Raw genomic sequence first — 21,113 nt, 5'->3', positions numbered from 1 at the left:
ATAACATGATCCACTCTAAAATGTCTACACATGTTATATAAAGCTCAGATGGTAATTCTCATACTGAATGTTTTATTTTACTTTACCTTCACTGCTAGATTAGTTTTACTGGAACTGCTGCAGTATTACTCTTTGCACTTGGTGTCTAATTGTCCTTCTCTTCCTAAAGCAGAATCGGCTTTGCTTCTTTTCACTGGCGTTGCAGGCTTGCCATGAATATTATTATGCTGTTTTCATTGTGATCTATTTTGGTAAGAAAATAAACTGCTCGTCCTCCTGAAAACACCCGGAGCACCTCACCCCTGAGCCTCTCTCCTCCACTGTGAATAGAGCAGTGAAGTGTCACTAATGTGGCTCTGCTCATTGGTTTGCAGGCCGGAGTCTCATCCTCGTGATCACTCCCCTCAGAACTCCTCCTTCCTCGTCTCTCCCTCCGTCCACCATTGTCCTGTTGCACCGCTAAAGCTGGTAAATTCTAAAACTCCTAGAGGTCACTCACTCATCGGCTTTAAAGAATCATACGTTTCCTCAGATTGTGGAAGGTTTGACATGAATCACAGTTTTAATTTGAACATTTTAGCAATATTGATCAGATATATGATAAATTTGAAATAAAGTAATAAAACGTCTGAATGAAGCATTCAACATTATTCTGCTTTATATCAGAAAAATCTGCAGCACCGACTCAGAACAGTAAACAAACAGAGACGTTGAATTGTCGCCCAGGCCGATTACAGCCAGAATCGTAAATAACAGGAAAACATCTCAGTTTAATGCAACACAGCCGAACAGCCTCCAAAGTGATCACACAGCTTCAACAGTTTCAACAAAAAGTGGTTCTAACTTTCAGGAAGGGAGAATTCAATGTGTTCTAGTGATGTAAAAAATCAGTTTAGGGAAAGTCATCACAGAGTCAGTGCACCAGGTTGAATATTGACTTTTTCCTTTCCACCGCTGTAAACAGAAATAGGCAGTAACTGGTCAGATGAGGGGAGAACCGTGCAGAACCATGACCTGATGCGTCCTGAGCTGACAGAGACGACAGGCCAGTTCCCCAAGATGCTAATTGTTCCTCTCTGGATCTAAACTTTTGGCCTCCAGTGACCATTTAAGTGAATTAACAGGGTCCCTGTCACTGGCTGTGAAGGGGTCACCCCTCGTCCAATTACCAGCTCTACCTCGTTAACTGCCTCACTGCCAGCTCTCTGCCATTTTCTAACAGGAGCTTAATTATGCTAATGAGCTTAAACGTGAGCTCTTTCATCTGAAACTGTATGCTCACTGGCTATTTAAAGACGTTTTAATTTGTAGAATAAATATTGTACCGATTGTGTGAAGTGGCCTCAGATGAGAGCTTTACTTGCTTCCTCCCTGATCTGACTTTTCTCTGTGCAAGTCTTCACCCTCCGTCTTGTAATTTGAACAGATGTCTTCTTCAAGGTTGCTGCTTTTTTTTTTTTTCCTGTCAGCCCAGGAGCTGAATTCTTCATACATCCTCACAACTGGAGTTTGAGTGCCCCATGAATAAATTACAGTGTTTCATAATTGATTGAGAGAAAAGCTGTAGATGTGACAATAGCAGCTAACTAAAAACATTCTTGAAGGGCTTCCGGGTGTAGTTGTCATTTCTGTTTTCTGTCCCGTTCCCTGAAATCTCCTCACGCTGGTTGTTTTTTAAGGCTTTTCCTACACTAAGACTTTGATTGACTCGTCTCTCCGTTTCATTCATCTTACCTCGTCCAAGTCACTGCTCGCTGTCTTGGAAGGAGACACCAGTTTTACTGCCTATTTCATCAATATGTCATTATTCATTGTAATAGATGCATCTGATGTTAATGGTGATAGTTTATAAAACAGCTTATTAACCTTAATGACAGTGTGATCTTTTACAATTGATAGGTTGTCTCACCTTCAATTATACTGAGTAATGATGATACAGATTTAATTAATGCTTAAGTGCTCTAATGGCTTATCTCATGGCTGTACAGTAGCTCGCCAGTGCAATTTGAATTTGTGTTTCCTTTATTGATTGTTGTTTTTTTATGTGACTGTTAACTGATAAGATACTCAGAAATAACAGGTTTGTATACAGTGTACTGCAGGATGAAATGTATGTGTATTACATGAGAAATAAGGAAAACAGAATGAAAGATAAACAGTAATATGGGGGGAAGCTGTATTAGGTGAATTACACCAGAGCATACTGTGATGATGAGCTTTCATCAGATAAAACCTTGAATTCATCTTAAAGCTGTGTTTGCCGATGAACTCCCGAATAAGACAAAGCTGCCACAGAAGTGCGGAAACAAAAAAACAAAAAGAATCTGTGTTCCGAGTCCTAGTCCGTTTGCTTCTCCGTGCTCCGTCTGTTTATGTATCTGTGTCTCAGAGTGAATGCCTGGAAAGCAGCGTTCTGTCCCACTGTTTGGGAGCACAGATGCACATTCAGTCCTGTGTTCTCTGCAGTCTTAATAGTGTTAACCCGTCAGCTGTCCCCAAACTGAGGACACCAGCATCTCCAGTGTTTTCACCGCTAAGCCAGATTTTCACTTCTCGCTGAGCTAGTAGCCAACACAACTTCAGTGTTTTCTGCTTGTCTTCCACTGAAAATCCTCCTGCTTCTTCTTCTCTCTGTCTGTGTGCTCCTCCTGAACGTTACTGTCTCTGATGAAATCTTCTTGAAAGTACTTTTTGAAGGTAATTTGAAGTGTGGTTTTCTCCAAATAAGGTTATGGTCGCAGAATAAACATTCTTCTGGCTCTCTGAGCTGAAGGAAGGAAAACAGGAAAGTATTTTAGTTGAGCATTTCGACCTCGGTGTCTTCATCGCCAATTATTATTTTAAACTTCAGGACTCGCAGCATATGAAGCTGATCACGGACTCGGCCTCTTGTTGTTTTTGGCTTCTAAATATTAACCCAGAGGTGGTGTCATGGTTTTGGCCCTTCAGAACATTTATACCTCATATAAAATGTGCCTGGATAGTAAACCTTTCAGGGTGGAACAAAATGGTGTTTGTAGCACCGATTGTGGCTCAGGCGGTAGAGCGGGTCGTCCCCTAATCGGAAGGTTGGCTGTTCGATTTCGTGCTTCTGCAGTCCATGTGTCAGTGTCCTTGAGCAAGATACTGACCCCCAGTTGCTCCTCGTAATGTCGCCGGTGTGTAAATGTGAGTGTTTGGGAGAGAGTGAATGGGCAAAAAGTATGAAAGCGCTTTGCATGTGGTGCGATGCATAGAAACGGGCTGAACAGGTATGAGACCATGTACCATATCAAAAATACTGAGAGCTGGCGCCAAATGGCTCTTCAGTTTTAACGTAGCCGATGAGAAGGAGTTTGTTGGTTCCAGTATCAAAACTCAAGCGTTAGTAGTCCCTGGATGTACATGATGGACATGCTCGTGTCTCTTTAATCACAGTCATCTGAGCTGTGCTGTGTTTTCCATGACAAAACCTTGTTTCACCCAAAATACTTCACCTTCTTTACTGCACACCACCACCTTCCAGTCTTGTCTCTAAATCCTCCCCCCTCCTCTCGTCGCCTGCTCCGTCTCTCCTTCTCTCCCACTGTAATTCTTTTCCTTCCGTCTCTCTCGCTGCCTTGGTGTCTGACTTTGTCCTCTTCTGCGTCTTTCACACTCTCCGTCTCATCCCTTTCTGTCCGATCATATTGGGACGAGGGGCGCCGGGCGCCTCTGACAGTGCTCCTAATTAAGACGCAAAACTGTGGGCAGCAGGTTTCTGAAGGTTACACTGTCTATACCGCAGGAAGTGATAAAGAATGGAGTCACTGATGACATGTGACGTTTTCACCGGGGATGATGCAAACCGCTGCTAATGAAGCCAGGGCTATGGAGGAGAAAGCGAAGGGGACAGGGGGCCTCTGTGTGTGTGTGTGTGTGTGTGTGTGTGTGTGTGTGTGTTATGGGTTTGCTCCACAGGCCTGTGAGACCTCAGAGCAGAATTAGAATTAGACAGATTGAGTGCATGAGAGTCACCACTCTGCACTTCGACTGATAAGCCCATTGTCTCACTCTGATCGTCCTTCTGTCTCCTGCTCATATGATGTCAGGCTGTCCTTATGGCTGGCTGATAATTCACTATTGTGATTTACTGTATTAACTTATTCTGGTCATTACTGATGATTTTAAACTCATGATTCCAAGTAAATCTGTCAAACATGCTGCAAGAAAATAGTTATCAATATAGTTATAATTCAGAGTTTGCAATTTGGTGTACGTGTTGTGATGTGTATTGAGGATTAGGGTCAAAGGTGCTTGTAAATACTTATTTTCTTATTCTTTGACATATTTCCTGATGTAAAGCAGGGTCCCATTGGGCAGGTTTCTTTATTTAACACTGATCCTTTGAGAATTTGGTCAGTTTTGTTTTTGAAGAGACAGTTGTCCATTGAATCAGTAACTTTGTAATTTAGTGTTCTGATTTCCAATTCTTTTTGGTTAAGTAAATAAACATATTCTTGTTTTTGTTAATGTAATTAATAACAGTGTATTTTAGTTGTTGTCTGTACTTGGTGCTACAGATGCATTTCTTTCTTTAAGGTCACATTTTTGCATTAAGTGACCCAGAAAAGCATTTGTCCTTTACCCATTCATGAAAGAAATTAACCATGTAGTCATAATCACTTCAACTAGATAATGAAATGATTGGTGTTGTATTCCATCACCACTGTGCAGAGTCCAGTTTGCTGCTGCAAGCGTCTGCACTGAGTGTATCAAACCTGTACCATATAAACACAGAAGCACAAATCAAGCTACATATTTCAGAAGCAGCATGAAAGAGAAATGGAACTGAAACATGACTGCAAATCATGACAGCTGGCGAGTTTCTTCTTTCTTTTCCATCTTTATTTGCTGTATAGAAAAGCTCATAATAAAACAACAGAGGATTAGGCTGACCAGCAGATTAGCATGCATGTCGCCCTAACAGTCCAGCTTGACTCCCCAAAAAACTTGGAAACTTGGAGCGAAATGCTCTCGGCCACTTAGTGTAACATCATATGTGGGTCCTCCTGGTGCAACGTGCTCCGAGACTTGCAGTATGCAGATCGTAATGACAGGCTACCAGCCCCGCCATTAGGAAAACAGCAGTGACATTAGCCATGTAATAGAGGATGGAGCTGCTACACACTGGTGAATAATTACACTTAATACTGACTGTTTGAGATGAGGCTTCAGGCAACTGTGACGGTCTGTAGTCTCCAACATATGCAAATAAATTATCATAATGCAGACTGCACTCAGAGTTGTGCTCATGGCAGCAGCAGAAGTTGGAATGAGTGCTGACACACTGCAGAGTCGTAAAACCTGCTTAGTTAAACAGTGTAATCAGTGTCACTGCAGGACTGAAATCATGAAAAGAGCAGCTACAGAAACGCCTTCTTCAAACGTGGACATTTATTGTTGCTAAATCTATGAGCAGGCCAGTGTTATGAGGTGATATGTGCTCATTAGGTGTTTCAGCGTTGGCAGATGCTCAGCCAAAAGATGCATTTTATAACATTTTGACCTTTTTTCCCCTTTAACAGGCCTTTTTGACAGTAAACTCGCAACTAACAAATTCCCCATATCAGTTATTCAGTTGACCATTTATTTATTCTTTTTTTTATTATCAGTAAATATAAAGTGCACATTACAACTGAAGTGATAAAAATAGTTAGTGACAAACAATTAAATGATTATCACAGATTTTGATAGATTTTTTTTTTTTTTTTTAAGCATTTGACTAATTAATCAATCGACTAATTGTCTCAGTATCACAGCGGGCGTTGTGACTTCCCATAGCAGGTATAGCAGTGCGGTGCAGCTCCGACACCTAAATGCAGCGCCTGCCCCATTTGGCTGCACAATGAGGCAAACTACATAATCTTCCTTTTTACCAGGCTGTAGTGGTAGTTTTCAGAAAGAGAAACTGATTTGAAACATGCCCCGCCCTGTACCAGTCACAATAACTTGTACTACATTTAAAAGCTGCCTTCTTGCTGTGCTAAAACATACATCTGCACAGCTGGGCCATCAAAGGCAGTCATGTCCTTCAAGGAATAACGTTTTAAAGAAAATGAGACATGTTGGAAAGTGAGAACATGAGGCTAATTTGCATATATTCAGAACTAGAAAGTCTAGTTGAGAAAAGTCTTCATCACCTGAGAAATCACATGTGGTTAGTCAACATACTGAGTTGTCACTGATCTGGACAGGATCCGAGCTTGATTATTGACAGACAGAAAGTAGTAATACCTCCCTTCAGTCATCCAGGAACACTGAGTGCCACATCAGAATGTGAATGGCGTAGATGATATAAACAAAAAGCTGTTGTATTCTCACTGAAATGTACATTTAGTCTTGATTTTGCATACAGAATCCTTGTACGCGGCTTTGAAAGGGGGCTGTTCACGCCTTCTTCTTTTCTCTCACAATGTAAGATTCAACCGCCGAGCGTAAACTACGTCTGCCGTGCCAGTAAAGGACAAGATGGAGGATAAATGCTTGCAGTTGGACTGAATAATTGGATGTCAGCGTACATGCAGTACAGTTTTCTAAGCTGGTAAATCTCACCCGCAAACACAAGCGCAGTGCTCATGAGTTCATTGGTGTGAGCATCTGAGCCCAGTGTGAACTCTAGCCCAAATGTGACACACTGGCTCTGGCCATATGCAAGCTTTTCACCCCTCCTCCCTGCGCTCATACTGGTGGTGTGAGTGTACGAGTCATGATTGTTGGCTGCGGCAACACTCTGACTCACATAACCCCTCACAAAAGATCGGGCCAAGCTCCTTCAGCCCAGGCCAAGCCAGGCCATCTCTGCACAAGACTCTAATTGATTTGATGGACTTGTGTGCCGTTCACACTCCTTCCCCAAACAAACAGTCCGCCCAAGATTTGTCTCCACTGAGACAAAGAGGCAGTGGCCGCCCCGCTCTCACAAAGCAGCACTCAGCGACTGCCCGAGAAGGCAGCACCGGCCTGCCAAACTTGTTAGTTTCACTGCTGGGCCTCAGGGCAGGCTTGAGCATGCTGTGCGACACTTATCACGCTGCAGATCAAGGCTCCCGCCCCCATTTCTACAAAGTCCCAGGTCAGAGCTGACTGCAGTTGTTCTTTTCATGATGGGAGCCAAGAATGTTCAGGAAGGACAGTGGTGAAAGCTGCACTCCCTTAAAAAGCAGAGTCACCACAGAGACTCACAACAATTGTTTTTAGAACACACAACAAGACCTTCGCTAAGTATGTGGCACCCTGTGGGCGCTCTCTGCACTGTGCATAATTAAACACTGTTTTGTCTCAAAGCATCAACAGTGAGCTGCGAGGAAATTAATGGATGGGCTGTTTGGTACGATAAAATGAAACATCAGGGAGTGTGGTGTGTCTTAGTGATCTCAGGAACAAAGGATCCTCAGGAACGAAACTCATAAAATTTGGCGTTTAGAATCTGTTTAACACGTTTTGCAGGTAGGAATATCAATAGATGTAAGGCAAAAAAGAATAGTAAGAGATTACAATGTGACAGCTTAATTATAGATGTAATGTTTGTATGCATTTTTGTTCCACAGTCAAGGTGCAGGTGAAGTTACTGAGTTCCAGACATACAGAACCTGATGACGCTGAAACTTAATCTCTGCCTGTTGATACTGCTGCTTTTGAGAAGCATTCATGAGGCACACGGGGACTTTTTCCTTCCCCTATTAGGTTTGTAGATCACCTCATGTCATCATTTGTGCTCACATTTCTGGAATATATGAGGTGATAACACGTTAAAGGTCACGGGTCTGCTCTCACCCCAAAGGCAGCGAGGTGAGAAAGGCTTTGTAAGCTGAGAAGATGGGAGGTCATTGTGTCAGGGCCGTGGATGTGCTGAGCATCAATGAGCAACAGAGAGTGTAGGAAAGCCAGGCAGCCAATGGGTAAAGAGACTGAGGTCAGACCTCTTTCACTTCCCTGGTCAGTTAATTGACGATTAACATCAATAAGCAGCTCTTTGGCCTCCTTGTTTTGTCGCTTTGGCTGCACACTGACAGCGTCGTTGAGATCTTCATGGCCTTACCAATCGATCACTGACACAGCTAGCAGCTAGCGAGTGAACAGAGTGTGATATCTAGCAGCCAAAGATTCAGATAATTTTCTGACGAGTTGCTGGAGACTAATCCAGAGGAACAAGAGGAGGGAATCATGGACGTCTGTCCGACTAGGCAGCTGTTAGCCAGCGATGCATCAGCATTGTGCTTCTGTAGGCTGCTTTAGATGGTCTCTCTGACTTCAAATGGTCAAAATTATGCTCAGTTGCCAGTTTATGCACTTAGCTAAATCTAGGCTGTAGTTTGTGCTGCTTGAACTGTATTGCATTAGACAGGCAAGTATTTCTATTATTGTGTCCACTCCATTTATTTCAGTGAGGGGAGGCTCGGTAACATAGGGACGTCTCTGTGGACTGTATGATTCAGCTACAGCCTCCAAAATGATCATGATGAATTACAACGGTGATTTATTACCCTAACATTCCTAATTTTCCACCAGCCCAAAATTCAGTGGGACCTCATTTGTATATACACATTTTCCCCACTGTGCAGCTTCACTTCTGCCTACAAACAGCGCAGCAGCTGGATTTTAGCTTTCAAGCATCAGAGTGAAGTAAAGAAACAGACATGCAGTTAAAAACTTTAAATTGTTGTCCTTTGTTTTATTTCTGTATCTTTCCTTTGCACTAACTGTGTGAGGGTTTGTAAGCTCTGTGTGGTGAAAATTCTGTTGCCCGTCCACTCGGTGTGTGTTTCTGCTCATGTCGTCCCTGCTCAGGTCACATTAACCCACTTCTCACAGTTTGTAGCCCATGTTAAAACACACACACACACACACACACACACCTCCCTGCAGTCAGCGTGGCTTCGGGCTCCTTCACGCTGTTATATTTCCAGCATCGCTGGCCGATGATCACATTATTTACTGCTTGTATTAACATGCGGCTTGATAAGCATATTTTCCTCAGTAGAGCTAACAAGATGCTTTATCACCGAGCCTTTCCACTCACTGTGGCACCATAGCGCTGCCGCTCGCTCACATTCCCACCGTGTTAGTTTACAGCCTCATAAATAACAGCTTTTCTCCTGTTGAGATTTAAAGCTGGAGTTTTTGCTGGAAAATCAGATTTAACTTTGAACATGAAGGCAGATTTTGGTTGTGAATTATGATCCACAAACTTTAGTGTAAATCATGAGCTCTGCTAAACAAGCAGAACGCCTCTGGGATGTACAGCAGCAACAGCACAAAGGCACGGTATCTGAACACTGAAGAAACTTTAACATGAACCTTTTAAATGTACGTGTTTGTTTTAGATTTTCTTCTTATTCGTTTTCTTTAGAATCAAGCAAGAAGGTATCACCTTTTAAAATGATGGAAATCCTGTTTGTGGGTTAATTAAGGGATTATGTAAATTCAACCATGATCAATTGTGAGTGGATGTTAACACCTTATTTAACATCCGCATCATAAAATCTTATATTCTGGGTTGAAAAATGAAAAACATCAGTTTATGGTGAGCACATTTTTAAAAGCAGGTGTCATCATGAAGAATATCAGAAGAGTTAAAAGTTTTAAATATTGAAAATTGCTGAATGAAACCAATTAATTACAGAGTTTAAAAATCACTGCTGTGTTTCAGAAGTAACTTTTCTGTCTGTCAGAGCTAAGGCAGCTACAGATGTTCACGTACTGGCGAGGATAAAACAGGCCTAAATTGTCAGAGAAACTAATAATCAGCCTGCAACGCAATTATCTCCTTTGTGCCTTTGATTAGACAAAGGCACAATTTCCCATTAATGCTTTTGTTTTACCTTTTTGTGTAATTGTAGTTAATCATGTCAAATGCAGGAGAGCGTCGCGTGTTGCCGGCAGTTCACGTTGGCACGTCGTTAGCTGCAAATCTGCATCTTTAATTTGTTGATTAACTCTTAAAAGAGAAACGAGGGCTGTGATCTCTCTTGCTCGCTAATTGCATCTGAAGGATCAGTGATTCAGTAATGTTACAAATATTAGATGGTGTTTTTTTATTTTCGAAACAGAAAATTATTATTACTATTTTTCTTGTTTTTTTTAATGAATATTCATTACAAATCAAACCCTGTGGAACAGTAAAAAAAAAAAGAAAACAATTCAGAATTACACACATGAAGAAGAAATAAATCAACCTTTTTTCTTGCTCTTGCTCCAGATTCACTTCAGGTCGGGGTCGACCCAGACCAGCCTCCCCTCTCACCTCCTGACTGGGCTCAATACCAAACCCATTTCCTCCTGCATTAGTCTCATCAGAGACTTTAATATGTAGCGCCCTGTAGGAGGGGAGCCACCCTGGCACGCGCACAACACACACACACAAACACACCTCCCCGTCTTGACAGCTCACTCCAATTACCGGCCCTCCCTGTCGCATGGCCTGCATCTCGGCTCGGAGCAGATCACACGTGACCCGCTCCGGCATGTTGCTGGTGGAGGGGGGCGAGGGGCGGCCATGCAGGGAACAGGAGTAGTAACACACTCACACATTTACACACTTTGAAGTGGCACTTTCCAAAAACTGTGGCCAATCAAAGAGTTTCCATCCAAAATGAGATCTTCAACACTTGAAAATATATTTGCTTATGCAGACAAAAGCACGGCTGGCATCAGAGCAAAGCACATCGCTGCTAATGAGTCATCCTAAGACCTTTGTTTACAAGTAGGTTTGTGGAGCCTGAATCATCTGTGTTTTTAAAATATTGACAGATTAATTTAATTCAACAAAGTTTAGCCCAAATTGATATTAACCATATTTATATCTGAACTGGATAAGGTTGTTGTGAGTTCAGAAAAAGTAGCGACATGTAAAACAAGCTGTCTTCTCACACAGGTGATCCCGCTTTAGTCCGACTTACAGTGCAAATGTCTTTTTGAATTTTAGTGTATTTTGAATGTAAAAGCTGATGTTTCAATGCCAACTCGTAGCTGAAGTTAAACTAGATTTGCTTTAATATTCATTTCTGAGTTAATTCTGCATCAGTTGGAAAGGAGCTGTTAGTACAGTGTTCGCTGCTTGTGCTCATGTTTCCTCTCAGAGCTGGTTCAGCACACAACCTGGTGATTCTGCCCACAACAATACAAAACAGTTTGACAGCTGACGTCCTGTTCTTTGTCTGACATCTAAAAAGCAGAGGATATTTGATCTGTCGTGAACTTTGAGTAACTAACAACCTTGAGGCTCAAGCAGCATCTACAGTAGGTCCATTATTTTTAACATAAAACAGGCAAACTGATTTTGTGGCATTAAGAGGCAAATAGTGCACATTCTTTATTTAAGCAATAAAAGCCGTTTGTTGACGGGGCTGTGGCCTGGAGACATGATGTGAGCTTATGTTTCCGGTGCAGTTCTGAGTGTTTGTGGCATCTCTCCGAGTCTCTCTGGGAGGACAGTTCTGGCCAGGACACGTAATTTAAAAGTACAGATGAGCCCACCGGCTCTCTGTGGACGCTGATACACCGTGGCACCCAGAAGGAAAATTAACAAATGGCCCCCTCTTTATTTTTGGTTTGTGTTTGGAGTTCATGTTCAGGTTTGCACATGTCGTCTGAGCTTAAGGGACAGCGAGCAGCTGCGTGTCGACTGCAGAACTGGCTTCTTTCTCTTTTTTATTTATTTATTTTCTGGTAGAATTCAGGCACTTGAGAAGTTGGTGTGTTTCAACTTAGTCTTGCTTGTGTTATCGTTTAATGTTCCTGGCACTTTAATGATGAATTTTGCCAGTAGGTTGCTTCCCCCTATGCATTCTGTTGCCAACCACCACCTAAGAGTCTTTAATCTGCTATATATGTGTATAATGCTGGTTTTTGCAGAATTTTAAAATGTCACACTATAATTTTCCACTTCCAATCTGCCCACCTATCTGCTTCTCTACTCTGAATTCCACTTGAATTTTTAGAAACACACAGAAGGCTGAAAACTTAAGGTATCATGACCCTTTAGAAGTATCTAAACTTTAATCAAAAGAACACGAAGCTCCAGACCGGTTTTCAGTGGCCTCTTATCACCACCGAAAGCTGTGACTAGTTCTTCCTACAAGCATCTGTTTAGCACTACTAGTTAAAACGGAGACCATGAACACAGGAGTGGTTTTGTGAATGCGTTACACAACAAATGTTCAAATCTGAGCATGTGGGCATCACATGGGAAATAGAGGGAAGGATTTGGGTGATTAAAAAAATGTCTAAATGTAAGTCTGTCGCCTCACAGGTCATAAAGCGGGCTATCAGCTGGCTCGCACATTGTACAAAAGTACCATTGTACCAGGAGAAGGTGCAGTCTATAAACTGGCTCTTCCTTGACAGTGTCTCAGTCAGTCCATTAGCTGTAAACCCAGTTGCCTGACTGGAGTGGGTTGACTTGGAGGAGGCCTGTCGAAATCACTTTAGCACATATCAGACAAGAACAATCTCTCCTCTGTCTGATCCTCCTGGCACAGCTCCATGACGATCCTCCCACGGCCTCCCTCTCTTATGATTATTTTATCATTTTAAATTCTTTATGCCGCATTGCCGTGGCATCGGCCCCGCTACAGCAGAGCGACGCGTTGGCCATACAGTACATTCACACTACAGTTATTTGGACGCCGCTCCGGTGTGGCTCTGTCCCGGTCCCTCGGTTGGATTCTGCTCGTCCATTAGTGCCATCTGTGCCTTCCTGCACCGTCTGTGAGGGCCACGTCGACGCCAAAATGACTGGCATTTCTCTGGAACAACCAGAGGGACGGTGCCCAGAGCTTTTAGCTGCCAATGATGTGCACTTACTCTGACAAAACCAGCGAGGGTGGGGGGGTGAAAGCAAGCAGGAGGCCCAGGCAGGAAACAGCTGCACCTACAGTACTGTGGCATGCATGTTCAAGCTTCAGGAGGTACCACTTATCCCTGCTGCTTCATGATTTACATTTTAGACATGTACCTGCTGCACAGTGGCCGGCTGCACAAGTGAACAGGTACGGGTTGGCAAACGCTGTGAGGAGAAACAGCAGAACCTGCTGAGCGCCAGGACGCCCTGCATCATGACATGTAGTTGTTTGTACGTTTATTTCACTCACATACACTGGTCAGAATGACTGCAAGGTGAGTGGCTTGTCTCCAAGATACAGCCTGAAGCCCTGGAACCTCAATAAGTTCTTCATATCTAACCCTGATATTTAAAGAGAAATGGACTCTAACAGTTTTATTATGTGCTCTTTGTTCATCGGGTTTCTGAAATCCACCGCAGAAGCCTCCTCTCGCTGTCATCTGTACAAATGCTGCCATCATTGCTTTTGGCTCAACATACAGTGTAACAGATAAATAACTGCTGCTGGCAACCTGTTCATACTAGGATACAGACCGGAGGGCAGAATGATAATGTTTTATACATAAAGACTTCCAACATTTAGATGATGCTGTCTTGCAGATCGGCTTCTAGGATGTGCTGTGGTTCAAGGAGCCAGATATGAGTCACAGCCAATTGAGTAAAATTAGAAATGCATATATATCAGATAACCAGCAGATCTGGGCAATGGCCACCAGGGTCGGTGCTGGTCAGGCTCTGATCATCTGAATCGTAACATAAAATGCAGTTTTCTTTGCCTGAAAACTGAGCATAATGTTACTTGAAGGTGTATGTAATCAGCACTGTTTGCAGATGTCAGGGGAAACCTCACTAAAAGGCAGAAATACATGCAGCCTGAGCATTTTCTTCACCAGCGTCTCTGAGTGACTCTCATCATCTGCAGAGCAGATGCTGCAGCCCGCTCCCAGGGTCGGTCAGGTAGCCATCACCGGGACTTTATCCCGTGGCTTAAGTTCAGGGGTAAATCTTTGCTGTTGGTTTTGGTTCAGATCTGGATTATGAGGTTTACTGCTGTGTTTGAATCAGCGTTTATTAGAAAACCACCCTGGAACTAGATTCAAAGCTTCCACTCGTCATTCACAGTGGCTTCAGTCAGGCGAACACACAAGTGAATGCTAAGGTTCAATCGAACTGACTTGGATGTTGTCACACCATTCAGTGGCCCGTTATCACCTGCTTTTGGGACTTAACTGCTTTTATTTGCTTAAAATGAGATCTCAGTTCATAGTGTTCTTCCAGCTTTGTGTCAGTTTGTGCTAAGCACATTCCTGATTCAACCAGAATCGTTTAGGATTCACAGTCTGGTGTGGCAGAACTTTACCCTCAGAGCGCTGACACCCACCCCCGTTCAAACCCCTTTGAGATGAACTGGAGCAGTGACTGTGACCCAGGTCTACCCTGGAGAACCAAGGCTGATGGAGCAGAAGGCTGGTGGATGTTCAGCAGTCACCTCAGTGTGTAACATTCAGGTGTCCACATAGTTTTGACCACGGTCTAAGTTGTGAGCGTTACCTAGTCCTGTGGTCCTGCTCATATGTAAATGTTGAGGCATTTATAAGGTGCATTAAGTGTCGATTTGGAACAGCTCAAAGGTTTCACTTCTCTTCCAACATATCTGCTTAACTTCACAGTAATGAAAGGAGCGACTGTTTTTTTTTTTTTTTTCCAACTGTTGTCCTCCCTTGTACCTTATGTGCTTGTATAATCTTTATTCATCTCTTTACAATGAGAAGAAATGCCCGAGTTGTCAGCAAGCATCATCTATTTGGCCGAGTCTCAGGTGGCTCTGATTTCCCAGCAGGCCAGATGGCAGCGCTGTGTGGGCAGCGTGTGTGTGTGCGTGTGTGTGCGTGGACGAGGGGCTGTGAGAAGAGGGCCAGCAGCCTCGTGGAGGGAGGACTGCTCACACTCTGGCTCGCTCCTCTGTCCCCATGCAGCTGTGCTTCTCCCTCCGACTTGAACTTTTAATTTGCTCAATATGTGGCAGAGGACATGGAGTAAAGCAGAACACATGTCGGGTGGCTGAGACTCACCGGGCAGGGACCCGAAGGGGGTGGTGACACTGTGGAGCTGTTTTCAAACTTGTCCAAGTCTGCTGCTTCCACCAGAGACGAGGGCTGTGGGTCTCACAGAGGAACAGCTGCACTTTTTTGTGTCAAAGGGCAGATTTCTTGTCCTCAGGGGACTCTGGGTTTATTACACCAGCAGGGATCAGTGTATTTAAATAAACTAATAACACTTGGAATGATTGTACCAGATTTAAAGGTTATTATTTAAACTCTTAACTCAACTAAGTTCAGTCTAAACATTGAAAGTCAGAGTTGCACCACCTATGACCCTGAAGTCTGAAATGAATTTACTCTATATAACTATCCTCGTACTGTAAATATGCTTCTTAAAAGTGATTATGATCCAGAAAATTAGATCCTTTGCTTTGCTTTGTTTGGCTTTAATTGACAGTATTCCAGAGGCAAATAGGTGCAAATAGGTCGTGATGATGTGCAGCAGCGTGGCGTGCATCTTGGCCCCAGAAAGGCCTTCTTTATATAAAAAGCTCAGACCAAGTTAATGGGCTGTTTGTTCTTTGTCAGAACAGAAAGATTTAGGCAGGAATGAGGAAACAAACCAGCCACCAGTTCTCCTGCGTTTTCTGTTGCCTTCAGTCACAGACAGAAGTCACAGGCTCAGTTATTCCTCTGTTCTTCCTGCTCAGTCCATTTAAAACAGCAGCCATTTTGAAGTTAAGCCATCTCAAGTGTTAGTTTGAAGTCAAACAGAGATCAGAGCAGAAACTGAAGTTTAAAGGTTTGGAGCAGCTTGGTGCGTCTCATTGTTCACAGCTTATATTTGCCCAGAATCAACAATACATTCCTCAAAACTGAACTTGGAGCAGTTCACTGCTGTAGCTACAGCAGGAGAAGTCCTCATCAGTCTGAATCAGGGACGCACCGATCCCACTTTACCAAGCACCAGTACTTAATGATCAATGTTTTGACTATAAAAAACTACAATTACCATAAACGTGCAGTGTCTTTAGAGTTCTTAATTTCATGAGATTTACTTTCTGACAGTGATTAAACAGAATATCCTGTGCAAATTACCTGAAAACAAACACAGCCACCGTGAAACCGGCTGAATTCCCGTAGCCTCCTACACAACATGCTGTGATTCAGTGATTTTTAACCTTTGTAGGAGTGCGGCCCTGTGTTAGGATGTAGTGAATTCACAACCCTCTGACCAGGACGCCACAGTTTAGCAGCGTATTTTATTACAGTCAGAAATGTTTAAGTTAATGAGGGGACGTTTTTAGTTTAGCCTGGCCACTGTCTGTGGCTCCGTCCTGTCCTCTCTGCTGGACACACACCTGCTCTGCTGCTGTTGTCAGCTTCCAAGTCCACAAGGATTCAACCCGTTTTCATACACAGAGCTTAACTGGCACCACTGTCAGCTACATAAACTTAGCGTTTGTTTTCTTCCTGTTCACAATAGTTCATTACAATCAGCATAACGAGCACCGTGGCGGTTGTGACGGAATGAACGGGGCCGTGCATTTTGACCGCGGGGAGAGTGAAGACATCGCGTTTCTTCAAAGCTGTTTCTTCAGCTGGTGTTTGATTAATTACTTTCTCTGTTACTGTTGGTTTTGTTGCACATATCGAGTGTTGACCTTTGTGTAAAACTCGACCTCGTGCCTTCAGTGTCTGTGTGAGACGGGGAGGGAGGGACGTTCACACACACACACACACACACACACACACACTGAGCTTGCAGTCGTCCTTACTTTTGTTGTCATCGCTTAAAATATCCCTGAACCACTGACATTTCTTCTTTGCCACATAACGACTGGTTCAGCCAGCGTGAGGTTAATGTAACGCTGCCTAACTGGGATTGGTGGGGCAACTTTTACGAGTAGTAGAGGGTGGTATCGGACCCGATACCCGATATATATGTGCATCTCTAGTCTGAATGGTGACTGCAAACACTGAGAAAGAGGTGATCCAGTACCTCCAGGGCCCTGCAGCTCCAGTTAGCTTTAGTTATAACGTGGTAATAATCCCACATTGCCAGTCTCAGATTACAGCATGGCAGAAAGTTTCCTAGAGGATTTATGTATTTTATTGTCTACAGACTGTGAGATTGTGCTGATTTCTCTTGAACAACCACACGTGTGTGGTTTGCCACATCCACCTCATTATTGTCACTATGTACTGTACATTTTAGTGTAATTTTGGATCCAAGCGCCAACTTAGTTTGACTATTTCCAATTATTTCAATAAAAAAGACTTCACAGTCTCAGAAGAATGATGGTGAGCGTGTCCAGGTACAAGTGGATCAGCAGATGACTTAGAGCACTGTAGTAAACAGTGGGACATGTACAGCAGTATGAGAGGAGTTTGCAGTTTAAATTGTCTGTTCAGCTCATTAACATTTTGTCTGAACAACAGACAAGTGTGGAAAAATGTGATGAATGTTGCCGCCGTCCTGTTGCTGTTGGATTAAGTAAGCCCTAGATTAGCGAAGCTACTGTATAGGCTGGAAAAAAGTCTCTGTTCTGGTAATAAAATCTTTCAAAGCCTGTAGCTTATCACTGCAAAATAAGCATCTTGCAACTGGATTACAACTCTCATGCTCGCAAGTGCTTTCACACCACAATCCAGATGGGAGATTCGTTCTCTAACCTAAACGGATTCTTCTTTTGTGGATCGTTTTTTGGTCGTCGATATTGTAAAAGTGACAAATTGTACAATCAATTAATACATCAAGTCAGCACGAACATTTGGATGGGAGCAAAGTCGCCATCATCTGTGTTTATTTCTTGTTATTTGTCTCCCAGAAATTACAATGAAGACAAAAACATGGCAGCTTCATTTTGTAGTCGTTGATTTGTTTCATTGATTTATTGCAAAAGATTTTAGCTTTTCCAGCTTGTAGAAGGAAACTCACAGAAAATATCTATTAAAACACACATTTGTGTTTAACTTCCAGGCCTTCGCTAACGCACCAGGTCAGACCTCACAGCCAATAAAATGGTCTCCAAGGTTTATGTGCATTAATGTCGTGATTTTAAATAAGAAACGTTTCAAGTGCTTCAGATTTCGTCTTGTCCATGTCAGTAACAGAGACATTGTTCACTTTGGGTTGTTTTCTTGAATAACTCAATGGTTGTTTGCAGATGTGGCCTTTGTGCACCGCGCTGAAGCAGTGTCGTTGATTATAGAAACAGTAGTGTACACACACTTTATGAAAGCCGCTTAGCTAGCCAGCCCGTTGTGTGGTTTGAAGCATTTACACAACATTTCAGCCTTTGTTGATTTAAGGGATCTTCTCCCAAACCTCGTCTCAAAGTGATGAAATGCAAAAATGGATCTGCACATCGTCAACATCCCACTGTTGGACGTTGGACAAAGGGCACAGACGTTGTCACCTACAGCACCTCAATGTTAATGAAGTTCGAATGCTATGACCAGTTGTTCAGCATATCAAAAATCCACCTGTAGTTCGATTTTGCAGACACTGTTTTTCATGTTTTACTAGAAACCAAACTCCAGAGTTTCTCAGTACCATCAGGATCCATTCCCAGAGACTTTGTCGAGTAGTATTTTAAAGACTGAGTACAGCGTCGGTGCATCTCCCTGTGCAGTATGTCGTACAGTAGCACGCAGTAGCCTGTGAAATGGGACATAGTTTGGTCTGAGCTCTAGGTCACAGCTCTGAGAATCAAAATCAAATACACACACTCTCCAGTTTACTTCTGGAGCTCTGCCTCGACTTCCGAGCCAGAAGTTTAAGTGACAAACATGTCGTCCGAGGACTGGGCAAACACGGACCTCTGCGGCCCCTGTCAACATGCAGCAAGGGCCTGCGCGCACGACCTCAAGCCACGATTCTGAGAGGGAAAGCACTCGACAACATGGCGTGTTGTATCATCTCAGATCCTCTCTCCAACCAGTCAACAATTTCGAAACTGATTTCAAAGAAAACAAAACAAAAACCGTATCTAATTTGCATCTTCTCATCTTTTTATCTTGATAATGTGCAACTTACTTCAGCGAGAACCGAATCCTTATTGCAACTGTAAAACAGGGCTGCACCCTGGACTTTGTTTTATAGACAAACATATGAATCAGTTAATCAGACTGACAAAACTCCAAACTGTAAGCTCGTTATCCACCTTCATGCCTGATCTGTCCCGTGCTGTTTGATATCAGCATTCACTATGTTTCCATTTAGTGTCTGTTATGAGCCTTATTAATCACAGCCTTCACTTCTGACCCCCCCTTGTCTTTTCACCTCTCCATCTCTCCACCTGACTCATCCGCCCGTCTATCTGCAGTCACGCTCCCGTCCGTCTGATGAGATTTCACTGACACTCCGTGCCAACACACTCAGACTATTGTTCTGCCGCTGCGGGTGGCACAGGTGGGCCTCCGTCTCTCCAGCATGGCCCAGTTTCAAGGCAGTATTCCCTGCCAAGTGTGGCCCCGCTCATCCGGGAACAGGGGAACTGGAATGGGTTTGACCGTATTGTGCTGCACCTGCTTCGCCCTCGCACCAGATCCCCCTGCTTCGCCTGCCATTCTGCCGCCGCAGAGAGCACTTCTCTCCTCACTGAGTCCCTGTGCTGCAAAACCCGTAAAATCCACTGAACTTAGCCGCTCTGATGGCCACGGCCAAAACAGCATCTGATGTGCCTTATTTGTTGACTGTGTGAGATTAGTTGCAGAGGGTGCACGTCGAGGGGCTTACCATGCAGAGATGGAGCGAAGCCCCCACCCCTCCACCAAACACCCGCCAGCCCTGCCAAATAATGAGAAATGGAAGATTCTCCAGCTTGTCTAAAGCTCTCGTCACAGTCGGTCCGTGCACACTTTGCTCCCGAGCCAGACTGTAGTGCAGATACTGTAAGAGCTCCCACAGCAGAGGAGCTGGCAGCTGAGCGCTGCCTTCAGCAGGCAGCTCACAAGCCAGCGCCTCGGTCATTTCCATCCATAATACCTCCACAGGAAGCTGCCACCTGGACCGCGTGAGGCCTGTGTGTACAAGAATGTGCTTTTGTTTTCTCAGAAAGAGAAGGCGTGAGATGTGCTGCTCAAATATGTGCACATTTTAATGCAAATTCAGTTCGGCACATTGATGACATCTTTTCAAATCAAAATCTGTGCTAGCTCAGAACTTTTCACTCATATTTTTGGTGAAACTGAAAGAAAAATCTTTTCCCCCCGTCAGCTGCTCTGGCTGAGATCAGTTAGAGGTTTTAACCAACCACTAATCACAGGATCCCTTTCACAGATCATCTTCTCCAGTTTGATTCTCCACCTGTAGATAAATGTAGTCGTGCAGAAGGAGCTCTCCAGATCGAACTCTTATGAACCAAAGCCACAGTATTTGTGATTCAAGACCTGCGACTGTTATTTCCCAGTAATGATCAACTAAGGCCCAAACAAATGGCTGAACAGCCAGCTAAGATGGGGGCAGCTTTTTGCTCTTTGTATGCTGCTGTATGTTTGAAGTTACCTGTTTAGGACACGATAAGCAGACAATTGCCGTGTCTGGACACATCACCGAGTTTTAAGGCTCCACCAAATGCACCTTGGGTTGGTTTGACAAAGCAACAGCAAAGCCCCCAGTTATGGTGGTGGTGTTGCCCTGAGAGGTGCCGGACAGAAAACGCACTGTCACAGTGGATACGAGGCTGCTCCACTATGGCAACGGTCTCCTCTCTTGTCCTGGCCGAGTGCAGGAAAGCGCTCCTTGTCTGAAGTCTTCATTATGTTAAGTACAAAGCAGGAGATAGAAATTCATCTGTGTGTCTACACGGCCAAGTAATCTTCTAACCTGCACGGTGGCACAGAAGTTCACACAGAGTTTAAAGCCAGTTGGAGGTTTGATTTTGAGCCTGTGTGGCTTTTCTCTCACCCCAAAGGACATTTGTGTTGCAAACTAAAGGGTTTGTTCACTAACCAGGGAAGAAACTGAAAACATCTCACTTCCCAGTTGTGGTTTTACACTACTACTGTCTTACCAAGCAGTTGTCCCAGTCAGAACAGTTTACTCTAAATTTCTTTTACCCGTTACTCTTGTCTTCTGCTCGGATGGATGTGTTTATAAAACGAGAAGAAGCTGCTCAGTGCTTCTAAAAATTGTGGAACTAACTACATTAGGATGTGTAAGAAAGAGAGTTCCTGCTGCAAGAACAAAGACAGCGACGCGG

At 43.6% G+C, this 21,113-nt stretch overlaps 1 protein-coding gene across 2 annotated transcripts in view; it reads left to right on the top strand.

Moving 5' to 3' along the window:
• antxr2a (ANTXR cell adhesion molecule 2a) overlaps positions 1-21,113 on the top strand; it is a 66,084-nt gene that overhangs the window by 43,976 nt on the left and 995 nt on the right. The window lies entirely within an intron of this gene.

Source organism: Monopterus albus, unplaced genomic scaffold (assembly GCF_001952655.1).
Source record: "Monopterus albus unplaced genomic scaffold, M_albus_1.0 scaffold26.1, whole genome shotgun sequence".
NCBI classification, from domain to species: Eukaryota; Metazoa; Chordata; class Actinopteri; order Synbranchiformes; family Synbranchidae; genus Monopterus; species Monopterus albus.
This window is presented reverse-complemented; position numbering and strand designations above follow the sequence as displayed.